Raw genomic sequence first — 25,898 nt, forward strand, 5'->3', positions numbered from 1 at the left:
AACTACAGAGAATCATTCTCAGAAACCAGTTTGTGATGTGTGCCTTCCACTCACAGAGTTTAACCCTTCTTTTCATAGAGCACTTTGGAAACACTTTGTTTGTAAAGTCTGCCGGTGGATATTTGCACCTCTTAGAGGATTTCTTTGGAAATGGGATTTCTTCATCTACTGCTAGACAGAAGAATTCTCAGTAACTTCTTTGTTTCACGTCTGTACAACTCACAGAGTTGAACCTTCCTTTAGACAGAGCAGATTTGAAACCCTCTTTTTGTGGAATTTGCAAGTGGAGATTTCACACGATTTGGGGCCAACAGTAGAAAAGGAAATATCTTCGAATAAAAACTACAGAGAATCATTCTCAGAAACCACTTTGTGATGTGTGCGTTCCACTCACAGAGTTTAACCTTTCTTTTCATAGAGCAGTTTGGAAACACTCTGTTTCTAAAGTCTGCAAGTGGATATTTGGACCTCTTTGAGGATTTCGTTGGAAACGCGATTTCTTCATCTAATGGTAGACAGAAGAATTCTCAGTAACTTCTTTGGGTTGCGTGTGTTCAACTCAAAGAGTTGAACCTTTCTTTAGACAGAGCAGATTAGAAACCCTCTTTTTGTGGAATTTGCAAGTGGAGATTTCACACAATTTGTGGCCAACGGTAGAAAAGGAAATATCTTCGTATAAAAACTAGAGAGAATCATTTTCAGAAACCACTTTGGGATATGTGTGTTCCACTCACCGAGTTTAACCTTTCTTTTCATAGAGCAGTTTGGAAACACTCTGTTTGTAAAGTCTGCAAGTGGATATTTGGACCTCTTTGGGGATTTCGTTGGAAACGGGATTTCTTCATCTAATGCTAGACAGAAGAATTCTCAGTAACTTCTTTCTTTTGACTGTGTACAACTCACAGAGTTGAACCTTCCTTTAGACAGAGAAGATTTGAAACCCTCTTTTTGTGGAATTTGCAAGTGGAGATTTCAAGCGCTTTGGAGCCAATGGTAGAAAAGGAAATATCTTCGTATAAAAAGTACAGAGAATCATTCTCAGAAACCACTTTGTGATGTGTGCGTTCCGCTCGCAGAGTTTAACCTTTCTTTTCATAGATCAGTTTGCAAACACTCTGTTTGTAAAGTCTGCAAGTGGATATTTGGACCTCTTTGAGGATTTCGTTGGAAACGGGATTTCTTCATCTAATGCTAGACAGAAGAATTCTCAGTAACTTCTTCGGGTTTCGTGTGTTCAACTCACAGAGTTGAACCTTTCTTTAGGAAGAGCAGATATGAGACCCTCTTTTTGTGGAATTTGCAAGTGGAGATTTCACCCGATTTTGGGCCAACGGTAGAAAAGGAAATATCTTCGTATAAAGACTACAGAGAATCATTCTCAGAAAACACTTTGGATGTGTGCATTCCACTCACAGAGTTTAACCTTTCGTTTCATAGAGCAGTTTGGAAACACTCTGTTTGTAAAGTCTGCAAGTGGATATTTGGACCTCTTTGAGGATTTCGTTGGAAACGGGATTTCTTCATCTAATGCTAGACAGAAGAATTCTCAGAAACTACTTTTGGTTGCGTGTGTACAACTCACAGAGTTGAACCTTCCTTTAGACAGAGCAGATTTGAAACCCTCTTTTTGTGGAATTTGCAAGTGGACATTTCAAGTTCTTTGGGGCCAACGGTAGAAAAGGAAAAATCTTCATATAAAAACTACAGAGAATCATTTTCAAAAACCACTTTGTGATGTGTGCCTTCCACTCACAGAGTTTAACCTTTCGTTTCAGTGAGCAGTTTCGAAACACTCTGTTTGTAAAGTCTGCAAGTGGATATTTGGACCTCTTTGAGGATTTCTTTGGAAACGGGATTTCTTCATCTAATACTGGACAGAATTCTCAGTAACTTCTTTGTTTTGCATGTGATCAACTCACAGAGTTGAACCTTCCTTTAGACAGAGCAGATTTGGAACCCTCTTTTTGTGGAATTTGCAAGTGGTGATTTAACCCGATTTGTTGCCAACGGTAGAAAAGGAAATATCTTCGTGTAAAAACTACAGAGAATCAATCTCAGAAACCACTTTGTGATGTGTGCGTTCCACACACAGAGTTTAACCTTTCTTTTCATAGAGTTGTTTGGAAACACTCTGTTTGTAAAGTCTGCAGGTGGATATTTGGACCTCTTTGAGGATTTCGTTGGAAAAGGGATTTCATCTAATGCTACCAGAAGAATTCTCAGTAACTTCTTTGTTTTGCGTGTGTACAACTCACAGAGCTAAACCTTCCTTTAGAGAGAGCAGATTTCAAACCCTCTTTTTGAGAAATTTGCTAGTGGAGATTTCACCCGATTTGGGGCCAACGGTAGAAAAGAAAATATCTTCATATAAAAACTACAGAGAATCATTCTCAGAAACCAGTTTGTGATGTGTGCATTCCACTCACAGAGTTTAACCTTTCTTTTCATAGAGCACTTTGGAAACACTTTGTTTGTAAAGTCTGCAAGTGGATATTTGTACCTCTTAGAGGATTTCGTTGGAAATGGGATTTCTTCATCTAATGCTAGACAGAAGAATTCTCAGTAACTTCTTTGTTTCGCGTCTGTACAACTCACAGAGTTGAACCTTCCTTTAGACGGAGCAAATATGAAACCCTCTTTTTGTGGAATTTGCAAGTGGAGATTTCACCCGATTTGGGGCCAACGGTAGAAAAGGAAATATCTTCTTATAAAAACCACAGAGAATTATTCTCAGAAACCACTTTGTGATGTGTGCGTTCCACTCACAGAGTTTAACTTTTCTTTTCATAGAGCAGTTTGGAAACACTCTGTTTGTAAAGTCTGCAAGTGGATATTTGGACCTCTTTGAGGATTTCGTTGGAAACGGGATTTCTTCATCTAATGCTAGACAGAAGAATTCTCAGTAACTTCTTTGTTTTGCGTGTGTACATCTCACAGAGTTGAACCTTCCTTTAGACAGAGCTGATTTGAAACCCTCTTTTTGTGGAATTTGCAAGTGGAGATTTCAAACGCTTTGGGGCCAATGGTAGAAAGGGAAATATCTTCGTATAAAAAGTACAGAGAATCATTCTCAGAAACCACTTTGTGATGTGTGCGTTGCACTCGCAGAGTTTAACCTTTCTTTTCATAGAGCAGTTTGTAAACACTCTGTTTGTAAAGTCTGCAGGTGGATATTTGGACGTCTTTGAGGATTTCGTTGGAAACGGGATTTCTTCATCCAATGCTAGACAGAAGAATTCTCAGTAACTTATTAGGGTTGCGTGTGTTCAACTCACAGAGTTGAACCTTTCTTTAGGAAGAGCAGATTTGAAACCCTCTTTTTGTGGAATTTGCAATTGGAGATTTCACCCGATTTTGGGCCAACGGTAGAAAAGGAAATATCTTCGTATAAAGACTACAGAGAATCATTCTCAGAAACCACTTTGTGATGTGTGCATTCCACTCACTGAGTTTAACCTTTCTTTTCATAGAGCAGTTTGGAGACACTCTGCTTGTAAGTCTGCAAGTGGATATTTGGACCTCTTTGAGGATTTCGTTGGGAACGGGATTTCTTCATCTAATGCTAGACAGAAGAATTCTCAGTAACTTCTTTGGTTTGCGTGTGCACAACTCACAGAGTTGAACCTTCCTTTAGACAGAGCAGATTTGAAACCCTCTTTTTGTGGAATTTGCAAGTGGAGGTTTCAAAAGCTTTGGGGCCAACGGTAGAAAAGGAAAAATCTTCATATAAAAACTACAGAGAATCATTTTCATAAACCACTTTGTGATGTGTGCCTTCCACTCACAGAGTTTAACCTTTCGTTTCATAGAGCAGTTTGGAAACACTCTGTTTGTAAAGTCTGCAAGTGGATAATTGGACCTCTTTGAGGATTTCGTTGGAAACGGGATTTCTTCATCTAATACTGGACAGAATTCTCAGTAACTTCTTTGTTTTGCATGTGATCAACTCACAGAGTTGAACCTTCCTTTAGACAGAGCAAATTTGAAACCCTCTTTTTGTGGAATTTGCAAGTGGAGATTTGACCCGATTTGGGGCCAACGGTAGAAAAGGAAATATCTTCTTATAAAAACTACAGAGAATCATTCTCAGAAACCACTTTGTGATGTGTGTGTTCCACTCACAGAGTTTAACCTTTCTTTTCATACAGCAATCTGGAAACACTCTGTTTGTAAAGTCTGCAAGTGGATATTTGGACCTGATTGGGGATTTTGTTGGAAACGGGATTTCTTCATCTAATGCTAGACAGAAGAATTCTCAGTAACTTCTTTGTTTTGCCTGTGTACAACTCACAGAGTTGAACCTTCCTTTAGACAGAGGAGATTTGAAGCCCTCTTTTTGTGGAATTAGCAAGTGGAGATTTCAAGCACTTTGGGGCCAACGGTAGAAAAGGAAATATCTTCGTATAAAAACTACAGAGAATCATTATCAGAAACCACTTTGTGATGTGTGCATTCCACTCACAGAGTTTAACCTTTCTTTTCATAGAGCAGTTTGGAAACACTCTGTTTGTAAAGTCTGCAAGTGGATATTTGGACCTCCTTGAGGATTTCGTTGGAAACGGGATTTCTTCATCTAATACTGGACAGAATTCTCAGTAACTTCTTTGTTTTGCATGTGATCAACTCACAGAGTTGAACCTTCCTTTAGACAGAGTAGATATGGAACCCTCTTTTTGTGGAATTTGCAAGTGGTGATTTAACCCGATTTGGGGCCAACGGTAGAAAAGGAAATATCTTCGTGTAAAAACTACAGAGAATCAATCTCAGAAACCACTTTGTGATGTGAGCGTTCAACTCACAGAGTCTAACCGTTCTTTTCATAGAGCTGTTTGGAAACACTCTGTTTGTAAAGTCTGCAGGTGGTTATTTGGACCTCTATGAGGATTTCGTTGGAAACGGGATTTCTTCATCTAATGCTAGACAGAAGAATTCTCAGTAACTTCTTTGTTTCGTGTCTGTACAACTCACAGAGTTGAACCTTCCTTTAGACAGAGCATATTTGAAACCCTCTTTTTGTGGAATTTGCAAGTGGAGATTTCACCCGATTTGGGGCCAACGGTAGAAAAGGAAATATCTTCGTATATAAACTACAGAGAATCATTCTCAGAAACCACTTGGTGGTGTGTGCGTTCCACTCACAGAGTTTAACCTTTCTTTTCATAGAGCAGTTTGGAAACACTCTGTTTGTAAAGTCTGCAAGTGAATATTTGGTCCTCTTTGAGGATTTCGTTGGAAACAGGATTTCTTCATCTAATGATAGACAGAAGAATTCTCAGTAACTTATTTGGGTTGTGTGCGTTCAACTCACAGAGTTGAACCTTTCTTTAGGTAGAGCATATTTGAAACCCTCTTTTTGTGGAATTTGCAAGTGGACATTTCAAGTTCTTTGGGGCCAACGGTAGAAAAGGAAATATCTTCATATAAAACCTAGAGAGAATCATTTTCAGAAACCACTTTGTGATGTGTGCGTTCCACTCACAGAGTTTAACCTTTCTTTTCATAGAGCAGTTTGGCAACAACCTGTTTGTAAAGTCTGCAAGTGGATATTTGGGCCTCTTTGAGGATTTCGTTGGAAACGGGATTTCTTCATCTAATGCTAGACAGAAGAATTCTCAGTAACTTCTTTGGGTTGCGTGTGTTCTACTCACAGAGTTGAACCTTGCTTTAGACAGAGCAGATTTGCAACCTTATTTTTGTGGAATTTGCAAGTGGAGATTTCAAGCGCTTTGGGGCCAACGGTAGAAAAGGACATATCTTCGTATAAAAAGTACAGAGAATCATTCTCAGAAACAACTTTGTGATGTGTGCGTTCCACTCGCAGAGTTTAACCTTTCTTTTCATACAGCAGTTTGGAAACACTCTTTTTGTAAAGTCTGCAAGTGGATATTTGGACCTCATTGGGGAGTTCGTTGGAAACGGGATTGTTTCATCTAATGCTAGACAGAAGAATTCTCAGTAACTTCTTTGTTTTGCCTGTGTACAACTCACAGAGTTGAACCTTCCTTTAGACAGAGCAGATTTGAAACCCTCTTTTTGTGGAATTTGCAAGTGGAGATTTCAAGCGCTTTGGGGCCAATGGTAGAAAAGGAAATATCTTCATATAAAAACTACAGAGAATCATTTTCAGAAACCACTTTGTGATGTGTGCGTTCCACTCACAGCGTATAACCTTTCTTTTCATAGAGCAGTTTGGAAACACTCTGTTTGTAAAGTCTGCAAGTGGATATTTGGACCTCTTTGAGGATTTCGTTGGAAACGGGATTTCTTCCTATAATGCTAGACAGAAGAATTCTCAGTAACTTCTTTGGGTTGCGTGTGTTCAACACACAGAGTTGATCCTTTCTTTAGGAAGAGCAGATTTGCAACCCTCTTTTTGCGGAATTTGCAAGTGGAGATATCACCCGATTTGGTGCCAACGGTAGAAAAGGAAATATCTTCGTATAAAAACTAGAGAGAATCATTTTCAGAAACCACTTTGTGATGTGTGTGTTCCACTCACAGAGTTTAACCTTTCTTTTCATAGAGCAGTTTGGAAACACTCAGTTTGTAAAGTCTGCAAGTGGATATTTGGACCTCTTTGATGATTTCGTTGGAAACGGGATTTCTTCATCTAATGCTAGACAGAAGAATTCTCAGTGACTTCTTTGTTTTGCGTGTGTACATCTCACAGAGTTGAACCTTCCTTTAGACAGAGCTGATTTGAAACCCTCTTTTTGTGGAATTTGCAAGTGGAGATTTCACCCGATTTTGGGCCAACGGTAGAAAAGGAAATATCTTCGTATAAAGACTACAGAGAATCATTCTCAGAAACCACTTTGTGATGTGTGCATTCCACTCACAGAGTTTAACCTTTCTTTTCATAGAGCAGTTTGGAGACACTCTGCTTGTAAGTCTGCAAGTGCATATTTGGACCTCTTTGAGGATTTCGTTGGGAACGGGATTTCTTCATCTAATGCTAGACAGAAGAATTCTCAGTAACTTCTTTGTGTTGCGTGTGTACAACTCACAGAGTTGAAACTTTCTTTAGGAACAGCAGATTTGAAACCCTCTTTTTGTGGAATTTGCAAGTGGAGGTTTAGAAAGCTTTGGGGCCAACAGTAGAAAAGGAAAAATCTTCGTATAAAAACTACAGAGAATCATTCTCAGAAACCACTTTGTGATGTGTGCATTCCACTCACAGAGTTTAACCTTTCTTTTCATAGAGAAGTTTGGAAACACTCTGTTTGTAAAGTCTGCAAGTGGATATTTGGACCTCCTTGAGGATTTCGTTGGAAACGGGATTTCTTCCTCTAATGCTAGACAGAAGAATTCTCAGTAACTTCTTTGTTTTGCATGTGATCAACTCACAGAGTTGAACCTTCCTTTAGACAGAGTAGATATGGAACCCTCTTTTTGTGGAATTTGCAAGTGGTGATTTAACCCGATTTGGGGCCAACGGTAGAAAAGGAAATATCTTCGTGTAAAAACTACAGAGAATCAATCTCAGAAACCACTTTGTGATGTGAGCGTTCAACTCACAGAGTTTAACCTTTCTTTTCATTGAGCAGTTTGGAAACACTCTGTTTGTAAAGTCTGCAAGTGAATATTTGGTCCTCTTTGAGGATTTCGTTGGAAACAGGATTTCTTCATCTAATGATAGACAGAAGAATTCTCAGTAACTTCTTTGGGTTGTGTGCGTTCAACTCACAGAGTTGAACCTTTCTTTAGGTAGAGCATATTTGAAACCCTCTTTTTGTGGAATTTGCAAGTGGACATTTCAAGTTCTTTGGGGCCAACGGTAGAAAAGGAAATATCTTCATAAAAAACCTAGAGAGAATCATTTTCAGAAACCACTTTGTGATGTGTACGTTCCACTCACAGAGTTTAACCTTTCTTTTCATAGAGCAGTTTGGCAACAACCTGTTTGTAAAGTTTGCAAGTGGATATTTGGGCCTCTTTGAGGATTTCGTTGGAAACGGGATTTCTTCATCTAATGCTAGACAGAAGAATTCTCAGTAACTTCTTTGTTTTGCGTGTGTTCAACTCACAGAGTTGAACCTTGCTTTAGACAGAGCAGATTTGCAACCTTATTTTTGTGGAATTTGCAAGTGGAGATTTCAAGCGCTTTGGGGCCAACGGTAGAAAAGGAAATATCTTCGTATAAAAAGTACAGAGAATCATTCTCAGAAACTACTTTGTGATGTGTGCGTTCCACTCGCAGAGTTTAACCTTTCTTTTCATACAGCAGTTTGGAAACACTCTGTAAAGTCTGCAAGTGGATATTTGGACCTCTTTGAGGATTTCGTTGGAAACGGGATTTCTTCATCTAATGCTAGACAGAAGAATTCTCAGTAACTTCTTTGGGTTGCGTGTGTTGAACTCACAGAGTTGAACCTTTCTTTAGGAAGAGCAGATTTGAAACCCTCTTTTTGTGGAATTTGCCAGTGGAGATTTCACCCGGTTTGGGCCAATGGTAGAAAAGGAAATATCTTCGTATAAAAATTAGAGAGAATCATTTTCAGAAACCACCTTGTGATGTGTGCATTCCACTCACAGAGTTTAACCTTTCTTTTTATAGAGCAGTTTGGAAACACTCTGTTTGTAAAGTCTGCAACTGGATATTTGGACCTCTTTGAGGATTTCGTTGGAATCGGGATTCCTTCATGTAATGCTAGACAGAAGAATTCTCAGTAACTTCTTTGTTTTGCATGTGTACAACTCACAGAGATATTCCTTCCTTTAGACAGAGCAGATTTGAAACCCTCTTTTTGTGGAATTTGCAAGTGGACATTTCAAGCGCTTTGGGGCCAAATGTAGAAAAGAAAATATCTTCTTATAAAAACTAGAGAGAATCATTTTCAGAAATCACTTTGTGATGTGTGCGTTCCACTCACAGAGCTTAACCTTTCTTTTCATAGAGGAGTTTGGAAACACCCTGGTTGTAAAGTTTGCTAGTGGATATTTGGACCTCTTTGAGGATTTCATTGGAAACGGGATTTCTTCATCTAATGCTAGACAGAAGAATTCTCAGTAACTTCTTTGTTTTGCCTGTGTACAACTCACAGAGTTGAACCTTCCTTTAGACAGAGCAGATTTGCAACCTTATTTTTGTGGAATTTGCAAGTGGAGATTTCAAGCGCTTTGGGGCCAACGGTAGAAAAGAAAATATCTTCGTATAAAAAGTACAGAGAATCATTCTTAGAAACCACTTTGTGGTGTTTGCGTTCCACTCGCAGAGTTTAACCTTTCTTTTCATAGAGCAGTTTGGAAACACTCTGTAAAGTCTGCAAGTGGATATTTGGACCTCTTTGAGGATTTCGTTGGAAACGGGATTTCTTCATCTAATGCTAGACAGAAGAATTCTCAGTAACTTCTTTGGGTTGCGTGTGTTGAACTCACAGAGTTGAAACTTTCTTTGGGAAGAGCAGATTTGAAAAACTCTTTTTGTGGAATTTGCAAGTGGAGATTTCACAGGATTTTGGGCCAACGTTAGAAAAGGAAACATCTTCATATAAAAACTACAGAGAATCATTTTCTGAAACCACTTTGTGATGTGTGCGTTCCACTCACCGAGTTTAACCTTTCTTTTCATAGAGCAGTTTGGAAACACTCTGTTTGTAAAGTCTGCAAGTGGATATTTGGACCCCTTTGAGGATTTCGTTGGAAACGGTATTTCTTCATCTAATACTAGGCAGAATTCTCAGAAACTTCGTTTTGCAAGTGATCAACTCACAGAGTTGAACATTCCTTTAGACAGAGCAGATTTGGAACCCTCTTTTTGTGGAATTTGCAGGTGGTGATTTCACCCGATTTGGGGCCGACGGTAGAAAAGAAATATCTTCCTGTAAAAACTACAGAGAATCAATCTCAGAAACCACTTTGTGATGTGTGCATTCCAATCACAGAGTTTAACCTTTCTTTTCATAGAGCTGTTTGGAAACACTCTGTTTGTAAAGTCTGCAAGTGGATATTTGGACCTCTTTGATGATTTCGTTGGAAACGGGATTTCTTCATCTAATGCTAGAGAGAAGAATTCTCAGTAACTTCTTTGTTTTGCGTGTGTACAACTCACAGAGTTGAACCTTCCTTTAGACAGAGCAGATTTGAAACCCTCTTTTTGTGGAGTTTGCAAGTGGACATTTCAAGCACTTTGCGGCCAATGGTAGAAAAGGAAATATCTTCGTATAAAAACTAGAGAGAATCATTTTCAGAAACCACTTTGCGATGTGTGCATTCCACTCACAGAGTTTAACCTTTCTTTTCATAGAGCAGTTGGGAAACACTCTGTTTGTAAAGTCTACAAGGGGACATTTGGACCTCTTTGAGGATTTCGTTGGAAACGAGATTTCTTCATCCAATGCTAGACAGAAGAATTCTCAGTAACTTCTTTGTTTTACGTGTGTACAACTCACAGAGTTGAACCTTCCTTTAGACAGAGCATATTTGAAACCCTCTTTTTGTGGAATTTGCAAGTGGAGATTTCACCCGATTTGGGGCCAACGGTAGAAAAGGAAATATCTTCGTATATAAACTACAGAGAATCATTCTCAGAAACCACTTGGTGGTGTGTGCGTTCCACTCACAGAGTTTAACCTTTCTTTTCATAGAGCAGTTTGGAAACACTCTGTTTGTAAAGTCTGCAAGTGAATATTTGGTCCTCTTTGAGGATTTCATTGGAAACGGGATTTCTTCATCTAATGCTAGACAGAAGAATTCTCAGTAACTTCTTTGGGTTGTGTGTGTTCAACTCACAGAGTTGAACCTTTCTTTAGGTAGAGCATATTTGAAACCCTCTTTTTGTGGAATTTGCAAGTGGACATTTCGAGTTCTTTGGGGCCAATGGTAGAAAAGGAAATATCTTCATATAAAACCTAGAGAGAATCATTTTCAGAAACCACTTTGTGATGTGTGCGTTCCACTCACAGAGTTTAACCTTTCTTTTCATTGAGCAGTTTGGAAACACTTTGTTTGTAACGTCCGCAAGTGGATATTTGGACCTCTTTGAGGATTTCATTGGAAACGGGATTTCTTCATCTAATGCTAGACAGAAGAATTCTCAGTAACTTCTTTGGGTTGCGTGTGTTCAACTCACAGAGTTGAACCTTTCTTTAGACAGAGCAGATTTGAAACACTCTTTTTGTGGAATTTGCAAGTGGAGATTTCACACAATTTGTGGCCAATGGTAGAAAAGGAAATACCTTCATATAAAAACTAGAGAGAATCATTTTCAGAAACCACTTTGTGATGAGTGTGTTCCACTCAAAGAGTTTAACCTTTCTTTTCATACAGCAGTTTTGAAACACTCTTTTTGTAAAGTCTGCAAGTGGATATTTGGACCTCATTGGGGAGTTCGTTGGAAATGGGATTTTTTCATCTAATGCTAGACAGAAGAATTCTCAGAAATTTCTTTGTTTTGCCTGTGTACAACTCACAGAGTTGAACCTTCCTTTAGACAGAGCAGATTTTAAACCCTCTTTTTGTGGAATTTGCAAGTGGAGATTTCAAGCGCTTTGGGGCCAATGGTAGAAAAGGAAATATCTTCGTATAAAAACTACAGAGAATCATTTACAGAAACCACTTTGTGATGTGTGCGTTCCACTCACAGAGTATAACCTTTCTTTTCATAGAGCAGTTTGGAAACACTCTGTTTGTAAAGTCTGCAAGTGGATATTTGGACCTCTTTGAGGATTTCGTTGGAAACGGGATTTCTTCCTATAATGCTAGACAGAAGAATTCTCAGTAACTTCTTTGGGTTGCGTGTGTTCAACACACAGAGTTGATCCTTTCTTTAGGAAGAGCAGATTTGCAACCGTCTTTTTGCGGAATTTGCAAGTGGAGATATCACCCGATTTGGTGCCAACGGTAGAAATGGAAATATCTTCGTATAAAAACTAGAGAGAATCATTTTCAGAAACCACTTTGTGATGTGTGTGTTCCACTCACAGAGTTTAACCTTTCTTTTCATAGAGCAGTTTGGAAACACTCAGTTTGTAAAGTCTGCAAGTGGATATTTGGACCTATTTGAGGATTTCGTTGGGATCGGGATTTCTTCATCTAATGCTAGACAGAAGAATTCTCAGTAACTTCTTTGTTTTGCATGTGTACATCTCACAGAGTTGAACCTTCCTTTAGACAGAGCTGATTAGAAACCCTCTTTTTGTGGAATTTGCAAGTGGAGATTTCAAACGCTTTGGGGCCAATGGTGGAAAAGGAAATATCTTCGTATAAAAAGTACAGAGAATCATTGTCAGAAACCACTTTGTGATGTGTGCATTCCACTCGCAGAGTTTAACCTTTCTTTTCATAGAGCAGTTTCGAAACACTCTGTTTGTAAAGTCTGCAAGTGGATAATTGGGCCTCTTTGAGGATTTCGTTGGAAACGGGATTTCTTCATCTAATGCTAGACAGAAGAATTCTCAGTAACTTCTTTGGGTTGCGTGTGTTCAACTCACAGAGTTGAAACTTTCTTTAGGAAGAGCAGATTTGAAACCCTCTTTTTGTGGAATTTGCAATTGGAGATTTCACCCAATTTTGGGCCAACGGTAGAAAAGGAAATATCTTCGTATAAAGACTACAGAGAATCATTCTCAGAAACCCCTTTGTGATGTGTGCATTCCACTCACAGAGTTTAACCTTTCTTTTCATAGAGCAGTTTGGAAACACTCTGTTTGTAAGTCTGCAAGTGGATATTTGGATATCTTTGAGAATTTGGTCGGAAACGGGATTTCTTCATGTAATGCTAGACAGAAGAATTCTCAGTAACTTCTTTGTTTTGCGTGTGTATAACTCACAGAGTTGAACCTTCCTTTAGACAGAGCAGATTTGAAACCCTCTTTTTGTGGAATTTGCAAGTGGAGATTTCACCCGATTTGGGGCCAACGGTAGAAAAGGAAATATCTTCTTATAAAAACTACAGAGAATCATTTTCAGAAACCACTTTGTGATGTGTGCCTTCCACTCACAGAGATAAACCTTTCGTTTCATAGAGCAGTTTCGAAACACTCTGTTTGTAAAGTCTGCAAGTGGATAATTGGACCTCTTTGAGGATTTCGTTGGAAACGGGATTTCTTCATCTAATACTGGACAGAATTCTCAGTAACTTCTTTGTTTTGCATGTGATCCACTCACAGAGTTGAACCTTCCTTTAGACAGAGCAAATTTGAAACCCTCTTTTTGTGGAATTTGCAAGTGGAGATTTCACCCGATTTGGGGCGAACGGCAGAAAAGGAAATATCTTCTTATAAAAACTACAGAGAATCATTCTCAGAAACCACTTTGTGATGTGTGTGTTCCACTCACAGAGTTTAACCTTTCTTTTCATACAGCAATTTGGAAACACTCTGTTTGTAAAGTCTGCAAGTGGATATTTGGACCTGATTGGGGATTTCGTTGGAAACGGGATTTCTTCATCTAATGCTAGACAGAAGAATTCTCAGTAACTTCTTTGTTTTGCCTGTGTACAACTCGCAGAGTTGAACCTTCCTTTAGACAGAGCAGATTTGAAGCCCTCTTTTTGTGGAATTTGCAAGTGGAGATTTCAAGCGCTTTGGGGCCAACGGTAGAAAAGGAAATATCTTCGTATAAAAACTACAGAGAATCATTCTCAGAAACCACTTTGTGATGTGTGCGTTTCACTCACAGAGTTTAACCTTTCTTTTCATAGAGCAGTTTGGAAACACTCTGTTTGTAAAGTCTGCAAGTGGATATTTGGACCTCCTTGAGGATTTCGTTGGAAACGGGATTTCTTCATCTAATACTAGACAGAATTCTCAGTAACTTCTTTGTTTTGCATGTGATCAACTCACAGAGTTGAACCTTCCTTTAGACAGAGTAGATTTGGAACCCTCTTTTTGTGGAATTTGCAAGTGGTGATTTAACCCGATTTGGGGCCAACGGTAGAAAAGGAAATATCTTCGTGTAAAAACTACAGAGAATCAATCTCAGAAACCACTTTGTGATGTGAGCGTTCCACTCACAGAGTCTAACCATTCTTTTCATAGAGCTGTTTGGAAACACTCTGTTTGTAAAGTCTGCAGGTGGTTATTTGGACCTCTTTGAGGATTTCGTTGGAAACGGGATTTCTTCATCTAATGCTAGACAGAAGAATTCTCAGTAACTTCTTTGTTTTGCGTGTGTACAACTCACAGAGCTGAACCTTCCTTTAGAGAGAGCAGATTTCAAACCATCTTTTTGTGGAATTTGCTAGTGGAGATTTCACCCGATTTGGCGCCAACGGTAGAAAAGAAAATATCTTCATATAAAAACTACAGAGAATCATTCTCAGAAACCATTTTGTGATGTGTGCGTTCCACTCACAGAGTTTAACCTTTCTTTTCATAGAGCACTTTGGAAACACTTTGTTTGTAAAGTCTGCAAGTGGATATTTCTACCTCTTAGAGGATTTCGTTGGAAATGGGATTTCTTCATCTAATGCTAGACAGAAGAATTCTCAGTTACTTCTTTGTTTCGTGTCTGCACAACTCACAGAGTTGAACCTTCCTATAGACAGAGCAGATTTGAAACCCTCTTTTTGTGGAATTTGCAAGTGGAGATTTCACCCGATTTGGGGCCAATGGTACAAAAGGAAATATCTTCGTATAAAAACTACAGAGAATCATTCTCAGAAACCACTTTGTGATGGGTGCGTTCGACTCACAGAGTTTAACCTTTCTTTTTATAGAGCAGTTGGGAAACACTCTGTTTGTAAAGTCTACAAGGGGATATTTTGACCACTTTGAGGATTTCGGTGGAAACGGGATTTCTTCATCTAATGCTAGACAGAAGAATTCTCAGTAACTTCTTTGGGTTGTGTGTGTTCAACTCACAGAGTTGAACCTTTCTTTAGGTAGAGCATATTTGAAACCCTCTTTTTGTGGAATTTGCAAGTGGACATTTCAAGTTCTTCGGGGCCAACGGTAGAAAAGGAAATATCTTCATATAAAACCTAGAGAGAATCATTTTCAGAAACCACTTTGTGATGTGTGCGTTCCACTCACTGAGTTTAACCTTTCTTTTCATAGAGCAGTTTGGCAACAACCTGTTTGTAAAGTTTGCTAGTGGACATTTGGACCTCTTTGAGGATTTCGTTGGAAACGGGATTTCTTCAACTAATGCTAGATAGAAGAATTCCCAGTAACTTCTTTGGGTTGCGTGTGTTGAACTCACAGAGTTGAACCTTTCTTTAGGAAGAGCAGATTTGAAAAACTCTTTTTGTGGAATTTGCAAGTGGAGATTTCACACGATTTTGGGCCAATGGTAGAAAAGGAAAAATCTTCATATAAAAACTACAGAGAATCATTTTCAGAAACCACTTTGTGATGTGTGCGTTCCACTCACACAGTTTAACCTTTCTTTTCATATAGCAGTTTGGAAACACTCTGTTTGTAAAGTCTGTAAGTGGATATTTGGACCTCTTTGAGGATTTCCTTGGAAGCGGGATTTCTTCATCTAATACTAGGCAGAATTCTCAGAAACTTCGTTTTGCAAGTGATCAACTCACAGAGTTGAACATTCCTTTAGACAGAGCAGATTTGGAACCCTCCTTTTGTGGAATTTGCAAGTGGTGATTTCACCCGATTTGGGGCCGACGGTAGAAAAGGAAATATCTTCTTATAAAAACTACAGAGAATCATTCTCAGAAACCACTTTGTGATGTGTGTGTTCCACTCACAGAGTTTAACCTTTCTTTTCATACAGCAATTTGGAAACACTCTGTTTGTAAAGTCTGCAAGTGGATATTTGGACCTGATTGGGGATTTCGTTGGAAACGGGATTTCTTCATCTAATGCTAGACAGAAGAATTCTCAGTAACTTCTTTGTTTTGCCTGTGTACAACTCACAGAGTTGAACCTTCCTGTAGACAGAGCAGATTTGAAACCCTCTTTTTGTGGAATTTGCAAGTGGAGATTTCACCCGATTTGGGGCCTATGGTACAAAAGGCAATATCGTCGTATAAAAACTACAGAGAATCATTCTCAGAAACCACTTTGTGATGTGTGCGTTCCACTCACAGAGTTTAACCTTTCTTTTCATAGAGCTGTTTGGAAACACTCTGTTTGTAAAGTCTGCAAGTGGATATTTGGACCTCTTGGAGGATTTCGTTGGAAACGGGATTTCTTCATCTAATGCTATACAGAAGAATTCTCAGTAACTTCTTTGTTTTGCGTGTGTACAACTCACAGAGTTGAACCTTCCTTTAGACAGAGCAGATTTGAAACCCTCTTTTTGTGGAATTTGCAAGTGGACATTTCATGCACTTTGCGGCCAATGGTAGAAAAGAAATATCTTCGTATAAAAACTAGAGAGAATCATTTTCAGAAACCACTTTGTGATGTGTGCGTTCCACTCACAGAGTTTAACCTGTCTTTTCATAGAGCAGTTTGGAAACACTCTGCTTGTAATGTCTGCAAGTGGATATTTGGACCTCGTTGAGGATTTTGTTGGAAACGGGATTTCTTCCTCTAATGCTAGACAGAAGAATTCTCAGTAACTTCTTTGGGTTGCGTGTGTTCAACTCACAGAGTTGAACCTTTCTTTAGGAAGAGCAGATTTGAAACCCTCTTTTTGTGGAACTTGCAAGTGGACATTTCAAGTTCTTTGGGGCCAACGGTAGAAAAGGAAATATCCTCATATAAAAACTAGAGAGAATCATTTTCAGAAACCACTTTGTGATGTGTGCGTTCCTCTCACAGAGTTTAACCTTTCTATTCATAGAGCAGTTTGGAAACACTCTGTTTGTAAAGTCTGCAAGTGGATATTCGGACCCCTTTGACAGTTCCGTTTGAAACGGGATTTCTTCATCTAATGCTAGACAGAAGAATTCTCAGTAACTTCTTTGGTTTGTGTGTGTTCAACTCACAGAGTTGAACCTTCCTTTAGACAGAGCAAATTTGAAACCCTCTTTTTGTGGAATTTGCAAGTGGAGATTTCACCCGATTTGGGGCCAACGGTAGAAAAGGAAATATTTTCGTATAAAAACTAGAGAGAATCATTTTCAGAAACCACTTTGTGATGTGTGCGTTCCACTCACAGAGTTTAACCTTTCTATTCATAGAGCAGTTTGGAAACACTCTGTTTGTAAAGTCTGCAAGTGGATATTCGGACCCCTTTGAAAGTTCCGTTTGAAACGGGATTTCTTCATCTAATGCTAGACAGAAGAATTCTCAGTAAATTCTTTGGGTTGTGTGTGTTCAACTCACAGAGTTGAACCTTTGTTTAGGAAGCGCAGATTTGAAACCCTGTTTTTCTTTGATTTGCAAGTGGACATTTCAAGCGCTTTGGGGCCCACGGTAGAAAAGGAAATATCTTCATATAAAAACTAGAGAGAATCATTTTCAGAAACCACTTTGTGATGTGTGCGTTCCACTCACAGAGTTTATCCTTTCTTTTCATAGAGCAGTTTGGAAACACTCTGTTTGTAAAGTCTGCAACTGGATATTTGGACCTCTTTGAGGATTTCGTTGGAAACGGGATTTCTTCGTCTAATGCTAGACAGAAGAATTCTCAGTAACTTCTTTGTTTTCCATGTGTACAACTCACAGAGTTGTTCCTTCCTTTAGACAGAGCAGATTTGAAACCCTCTTTTTGTGGAATTTGCAAGTGGACATTTCAAGCGCTTTGGGGCCAACGGTAGAAAAGGAAATATCTTCGTATAAAAACTAGAGAGAATCATTTTCAGAAACCACTTTGTGATGTGTGCGTTCCACTCACAGAGTTTAACATGTCTTTTCATAGAGCAGTTTGGAAACACTCTGTTTGTAATGTCTGCAAGTGGATATTTGGACCTCTTTGAGGATTTCGTTGGAAACGGGATTTCTTCATCTAATACTAGACAGAATTCTCAGTAACTTCTTTGTTTTGCATGTGATCAACTCACAGAGTTGAACCTTCCTTTAGACAGAGTAGATTTGGAACCCTCTTTTTGTGGAATTTGCAAGTGGTGATTTAACCCGATTTGGGGCCAACGGTAGAAAAGGAAATATCTTCGTGTAAAAACTACAGAGAATCAATCTCAGAAACCACTTAGTGATGTGTGCATTCCACTCACAGAGTCTAACCGTTCTTTTCATAGAGCACTTTGGAAACACTCTGTTTGTAAAGTCTGCAGGTGGTTATTTGGACCTCTTTGAGGATTTCGTTGGAAACGGGATTTCTTCATCTAATGCGAGACAGAAGAATTCTCAGTAACTTCTTTGTTTCGTGTCTGTACAACTCACAGAGTTGAACCTTCCTATAGACAGAGCAGATTTGAAACCCTCTTTTTGTGGAATTTGCAAGTGGAGATTTCACCCGATTTGGGGCCCATGGTACAAAAGGAAATATCGTCGTATAAAAACTACAGAGAATCATTCTCAGAAACCACTTTGTGATGTGTGCGTTCCACTCACAGAGTTTAACCTTTCTTTTCATAGAGCTGTTTGGAAACACTCTGTTTGTAAAGTCTGCAAGTGGATATTTGGACCTCTTTGAGGATTTCGTTGGAAACGGGATTTCTTCATCTAATGCTATACAGAAGAATTCTCAGTAACTTCTTTGTTTTGCGTGTGTACAACTCACAGAGTTGAACCTTCCTTTAGACAGAGCAGATTTGAAACCCTCTTTTTGTGGAATTTGCAAATGGACATTTCAAGCACTTTGCGGCCAATGGTAGAAAAGAAATATCTTCGTATAAAAACTAGAGAGAATCATTTTCAGAAACCACTTTGTGATGTGTGCGTTCCACTCACAGAGTTTATCCTTTCTTTTCATAGAGCAGTTTGGAAACACTCTGTTTGTAAAGTCTGCAACTGGATATTTGGACCTCTTTGAGGATTTCGTTGGAAACGGGATTTCTTCATCTAATGCTAGACAGAAGAATTCTCAGTAACTTCTTTGTTTTCCATGTGTACAACTCACAGAGTTGTTCCTTCCTTTAGACAGAGCAGATTTGAAACCCTCTTTTTGTGGAATTTGCAAGTGGACATTTCAAGCGCTTTGGGGCCAACGGTAGAAAAGGAAATATCTTCGTATAAAAACTAGAGAGAATCATTTTCAGAAACCACTTTGTGATGTGTGCGTTCCACTCACAGAGTTTAACATGTCTTTTCATAGAGCAGTTTGGAAACACTCTGTTTGTAATGTCTGCAAGTGGATATTTGGACCTCTTTGAGGATTTCGTTGGAAACGGGATTTCTTCATCTAATACTAGACAGAATTCTCAGTAACTTCTTTGTTTTGCATGTGATCAACTCACAGAGTTGAACCTTCCTTTAGACAGAGTAGATTTGGAACCCTCTTTTTGTGGAATTTGCAAGTGGTGATTTAACCCGATTTGGGGCCAACGGTAGAAAAGGAAATATCTTCGTGTAAAAACTACAGAGAATCAATCTCAGAAACCACTTAGTGATGTGTGCATTCCACTCACAGAGTCTAACCGTTCTTTTCATAGAGCACTTTGGAAACACTCTGTTTGTAAAGTCTGCAGGTGGTTATTTGGACCTCTTTGAGGATTTCGTTGGAAACGGGATTTCTTCATCTAATGCGAGACAGAAGAATTCTCAGTAACTTCTTTGTTTCGTGTCTGTACAACTCACAGAGTTGAACCTTCCTATAGACAGAGCAGATTTGAAACCCTCTTTTTGTGGAATTTGCAAGTGGAGATTTCACCCGATTTGGGGCCCATGGTACAAAAGGAAATATCGTCGTATAAAAACTACAGAGAATCATTCTCAGAAACCACTTTGTGATGTGTGCGTTCCACTCACAGAGTTTAACCTTTCTTTTCATAGAGCTGTTTGGAAACACTCTTTTTGTAAAGTCTGCAAGTGGATATTTGGACCTCTTTGAGGATTTCGTTGGAAACGGGATTTCTTCATCTAATGCTATACAGAAGAATTCTCAGTAACTTCTTTGTTTTGCGTGTGTACAACTCACAGAGTTGAACCTTCCTTTAGACAGAGCAGATTTGAAACCCTCTTTTTGTGGAATTTGCAAATGGACATTTCAAGCACTTTGCGGCCAATGGTAGAAAAGAAATATCTTCGTATAAAAACTAGAGAGAATCATTTTCAGAAACCACTTTGTGATTTGTGCGTTCCACTCACAGAGTTTAACCTGTCTTTTCATAGAGCAGTTTGGAAACACTCTGTTTGTAATGTCTGCAAGTGGATATTTGGACCTCGTTGAGGATTTTGTTGGAAACGGGATTTCTTCATCTAATGATAGACAGAAGAATTCTCAGTAACTTCTTTGGTTTGTGTGTGTTCAACTCACAGAGTTGAACCTTTCTTTAGGAAGAGCAGATTTGAAACCCTCTTTTGTGGAATTTGCAAGTGGACATTTCAAGCGCTTTGGGGCCAATGGTAGAAAAGGAAATATCTTCATGTAAAAAATATAGAGAATCATTTTCAAAAACCACTTTGTGATGTGTGCGTTTCGCTCACAGAGTTTAACCTTTCTTTTCATAGAGCAGTTTGGAAACACTCTGTTTGTAAAGTCTGCAAGTGGATAATTGGACTTCTTTGAGGATTTCGTTGGAAACGGGATTTCTTCATCTAATACTGGACAGAATTCTCAGTAACTTCTTTGTTTTGCATGTGATCAACTCACAGTGTTGAACCTTCCTTTAGACAGAGCAAATTTGAAACCCTCTTTTTGTGGAATTTGCAAGTGGAGATTTCACCCGATTTGGGGCCAACGGTAGAAAAGGAAATATCTTCTTATAAAAACTACAGAGAATCATTCTCAGAAACCACTTTGTGATGTGTGTGTTCCACTCACAGAGTTTAACCTTTCTTTTCATACAGCAATTTGGAAACACTCTGTTTGTAAAGTCTGCAAGTGGATATTTGGACCTGATTGGGGATTTCGTTGGAAACGGGAATTCTTCATCTAATGCTAGACAGAAGAATTCTCAGTAACTTCTTTGTTTTGCCTGTGTACAACTCGCAGAGTTGAACCTTCCTTTAGACAGAGCAGATTTGAAGCCCTCTTTTTGTGGAATTTGCAAGTGGAGATTTCAAGCGCTTTGGGGCCAACGGTAGAAAAGGAAATATCTTCGTATAAAAACTACAGAGAATCATTCTCAGAAACCACTTTGTGATGTCTGCGTTCCACTCACAGAGTTTAACCTTTCTTTTCATAGAGCAGTTTGGAAACACTCTGTTTGTAAAGTCTGCAAGTGGATATTTGGACCTCCTTGAGGATTTCGTTGGAAACGGGATTTCTTCATCTAATACTAGACAGAATTCTCAGTAACTTCTTTGTTTTGCATGTGATCAACTCACAGAGTTGAACCTTCCTTTAGACAGAGTAGATTTGGAACCCTCTTTTTGTGGAATTTGCAAGTGGTGATTTAACCCGATTTGGGGCCAACGGTAGAAAAGGAAATATCTTCGTGTAAAAACTACAGAGAATCAATCTCAGAAACCACTTAGTGATGTGTGCGTTCCAATCACAGAGTCTAACCGTTCTTCTCATAGAGCACTTTGGAAACACTCTGTTTGTAAAGTCTGCAGGTGGTTATTTGGACCTCTTTGAGGATTTCGTTGGAAACGGGATTTCTTCATCTAATGCTAGACAGAAGAATTCTCAGTAACTTCTTTGTTTCGTGTCTGTACAACTCACAGAGTTGAACCTTCCTTTAGACAGAGCAGATTTGAAACCCTCTTTTTGTGGAATTTGCAAGTGGAGATTTCACCCGATTTGGGGCCAACGGTACAAAAGGAAATATCTTCGTATAAAAACTACAGAGAATCATTCTCAGAAACCACTTTGTGATGTGTACGTTCGACTCACAGAGTTTAACCTTTCTTTTCATAGAGCAGTTGGGAAACACTCTGTTTGTAAAGTCTACAAGGGGACATTTGGACCTCTTTGAGGATTTCGTTGGAAACGAGATTTCTTCATCCAATGCTAGACAGAAGAATTCTCAGTAACTTCTTTGTTTTACGTGTGTACAACTCACAGAGTTGAACCTTCCTTTAGACAGAGCATATTTGAAACCCTCTTTTTGTGGAATTTGCAAGTGGAGATTTCACCCGATTTGGGGCCAACGGTAGAAAAGGAAATATCTTCGTATATAAACTACAGAGAATCATTCTCAGAAACCACTTGGTGGTGTGTGCGTTCCACACACAGAGTTTAACCTTTCTTTTCATAGAGCAGTTTGGAAACACTCTGTTTGTAAAGTCTGCAAGTGAATATTTGGTCCTCTTTGAGGATTTCGTTGGAAACAGGATTTCTTCATCTAATGATAGACAGAAGAATTCTCAGTAACTTCTTTGGGTTGTGTGCGTTCAACTCACAGAGTTGAACCTTTCTTTAGGTAGAGCATATTTGAAACCCTCTTTTTGTGGAATTTGCAAGTGGACATTTCAAGTTCTTTGGGGCCAACGGTAGAAAAGGAAATATCTTCATATAAAACCTAGAGAGAATCATTTTCAGAAACCACTTTGTGATGTGTGCGTTCCACTCACAGAGTTTAACCTTTCTTTTCATAGAGCAGTTTGGCAACAACCTGTTTGTAAAGTTTGCAAGTGGATATTTGGGCCTCTTTGAGGATTTCGTTGGAAACGGGATTTCTTCATCTAATGCTAGACAGAAGAATTCTCAGTAACTTCTTTGTTTTGCATGTGTTCAACTCACAGAGTTGAACCTTGCTTTAGACAGAGCAGATTTGCAACCTTATTTTTGTGGAATTTGCAAGTGGAGATTTCAAGCGCTTTGGGGCCAATGGTAGAAAAGGAAATATCTTCGTATAAAAAGTACAGAGAATCATTCTCAGAAACCACTTTGTGCTGTGTGCGTTCCACTCGCAGAGTTTAACCTTTCTTTTCATACAGCAGTTTGGAAACACTCTTTTTGTAAAGTCTGCAAGTGGATATTTGGACCTCATTGGGGAGTTCGTTGGAAACGGGATTGTTTCATCTAATGCTAGACAGAAGAATTCTCAGTAACTTCTTTGTTTTGCCTGTGTACAAGTCACAGAGTTGAACCTTCCTTTAGACAGAGCAGATTTGAAACCCTCTTTTTGTGGAATTTGCAAGTGGAGATTTCAAGCGCTTTGGGGCCAATGGTAGAAAAGGAAATATCTTCGTAGAAAAACTACAGAGAATCATTTTCAGAAACCACTTTGTGATGTGTGCGTTCCACTCACAGCGTATAACCTTTCTTTTCATAGAGCAGTTTGGAAACACTCTGTTTGTAAAGTCTGCAAGTGGATATTTGGACCTCTTTGAGGATTTCGTTGGAAACGGGATTTCTTCCTATAATGCTAGACAGAAGAATTCTCAGTAACTTCTTTGGGTTGCGTGTGTTCAACACACAGAGTTGATCCTTTCTTTAGGAAGAGCAGATTTGCAACCCTCTTTTTGCGGAATTTGCAAGTGGAGATATCACCCGATTTGGTGCCAACGGTAGAAAAGGAAATATCTTCGTATAAAAACTAGAGAGAATCATTTTCAGAAACCACTTTGTGATGTGTGTGTTCCACTCACAGAGTTTAACCTTTCTTTTCATAGAGCAGTTTGGAAACACTCTGTTTGTAAAGTCTGCAAGTGGATATTTGGACCTCTTTGATGATTTCGTTGGAAACGGGATTTCTTCATCTAATGCTAGACAGAAGAATTCTCAGTAACTTCTTTGTTTTGCATGTGTACAACTCACAGAGTTGTTCCTTCCTTTAGACAGAGCAGATTTGAAACCCTCTTTTTGTGGAATTTGCAAGTGGACATTTCAAGTGCTTTGGGGCCAATGGTAGAAAAGGAAATATCTTCGTATAAAAACTAGAGAGAATCATTTTCAGAAACCACTTTGTGATGTGTGCGTTCCACTCACAGAGTTTAACATGTCTTTTCATAGAGCAGTTTGGAAACACTCTGTTTGTAATGTCTGCAAGTGGATATTTGGACCTCTTTGAGGATTTCATTGGAAACGGGATTTCTTCCTCTAATGCTAGACAGAAGAATTCTCAGTAACTTCTTTGGGTTGCGTGTGTTCAACTCACAGAGTTGAACCTTTCTTTAGGAAGAGCAGATTTGAAACCCTCTTTTTGTGGAATTTGCAAGTGGACATTTCAAGTTCTTTGGGGCCAACAGTAGAAAAGGAAATATCTTCGTATAAAAACTAGAGAGAATCATTTTCAGAAACCACTTTGTGATGTGTGCGTTCCACTCACAGAGTTTAACCTTTCTTTTCATAGAGCAGTTTGGAAACAGTCTCTTTGTAAATCATGCAAGTGGGTATTTGGACCTCTTTGAGGATTTCTTTGGAAACGGGATTTCTTCATCTAATGATAGACAGAAGAATTCTCAGTAACTTCTTTGGTTTGTGTGTGTTCAACTCACAGAGTTGAACCTTTCTTTAGGAAGAGCAGATTTGAAACCCTCTTTTGTGGAATTTGCAAGTGGACATTTCAAGCGCTTTGGGGCCAATGGTAGAAAAGGAAATATCTTCATGTAAAAAATATAGAGAATCATTTTCAAAAACCACTTTGTGATGTGTGCGTTTCGCTCACAGAGTTTAACCTTTCTTTTCATAGAGCAGTTTGGAAACACTCTGTTTGTAAAGTCTGCAAGTGGATAATTGGACCTCTTTGAGGATTTCGTTGGAAACGGGATTTCTTCATCTAATACTGGACAGAATTCTCAGTAACTTCTTTGTTTTGCATGTGATCAACTCACAGTGTTGAACCTTCCTTTAGACAGAGCAAATTTGAAACCCTCTTTTTGTGGAATTTGCAAGTGGAGATTTCACCCGATTTGGGGCCAACGGTAGAAAAGGAAATATCTTCTTATAAAAACTACAGAGAATCATTCTCAGAAACCACTTTGTGATGTGTGTGTTCCACTCACAGAGTTTAACCTTTCTTTTCATACAGCAATTTGGAAACACTCTGTTTGTAAAGTCTGCAAGTGGATATTTGGACCTGATTGGGGATTTCGTTGGAAACGGGATTTCTTCATCTAATGCTAGACAGAAGAATTCTCAGTAACTTCTTTGTTTTGCCTGTGTACAACTCGCAGAGTTGAACCTTCCTTTAGACAGAGCAGATTTGAAGCCCTCTTTTTGTGGAATTTGCAAGTGGAGATTTCAAGCGCTTTGGGGCCAACGGTAGAAAAGGAAATATCTTCGTATAAAAACTACAGAGAATCATTCTCAGAAACCACTTTGTGATGTGTGCGTTCCACTCACAGAGTTTAACCTTTCTTTTCATAGAGCAGTTTGGAAACACTCTGTTTGTAAAGTCTGCAAGTGGATATTTGGACCTCCTTGAGGATTTCGTTGGAAACGGGATTTCTTCATCTAATACTAGACAGAATTCTCAGTAACTTCTTTGTTTTGCATGTGATCAACTCACAGAGTTGAACCTTCCTTTAGACAGAGTAGATTTGGAACCCTCTTTTTGTGGAATTTGCAAGTGGTGATTTAACCCGATTTGGGGCCAACGGTAGAAAAGGAAATATCTTCGTGTAAAAACTACAGAGAATCAATCTCAGAAACCACTTAGTGATGTGTGCGTTCCAATCACAGAGTCTAACCGTTCTTTTCATAGAGCACTTTGGAAACACTCTGTTTGTAAAGTCTGCAGGTGGTTATTTGGACCTCTTTGAGGATTTCGTTGGAAACGGGATTTCTTCATCTAATGCTAGACAGAAGAATTCTCAGTAACTTCTTTGTTTCGTGTCTGTACAACTCACAGAGTTGAACCTTCCTTTAGACAGAGCAGATTTGAAACCCTCTTTTTGTGGAATTTGCAAGTGGAGATTTCACCCGATTTGGGGCCAACGGTACAAAAGGAAATATCTTCGTATAAAAACTACAGAGAATCATTCTCAGAAACCACTTTGTGATGTGTACGTTCGACTCACAGAGTTTAACCTTTCTTTTCATAGAGCAGTTGGGAAACGCTCTGTTTGTAAAGTCTACAAGGGGACATTTGG

This window comes from Gorilla gorilla, chromosome 10, assembly GCF_029281585.2.
Source record: "Gorilla gorilla gorilla isolate KB3781 chromosome 10, NHGRI_mGorGor1-v2.1_pri, whole genome shotgun sequence".
Classification (NCBI taxonomy): Eukaryota; Metazoa; Chordata; class Mammalia; order Primates; family Hominidae; genus Gorilla; species Gorilla gorilla.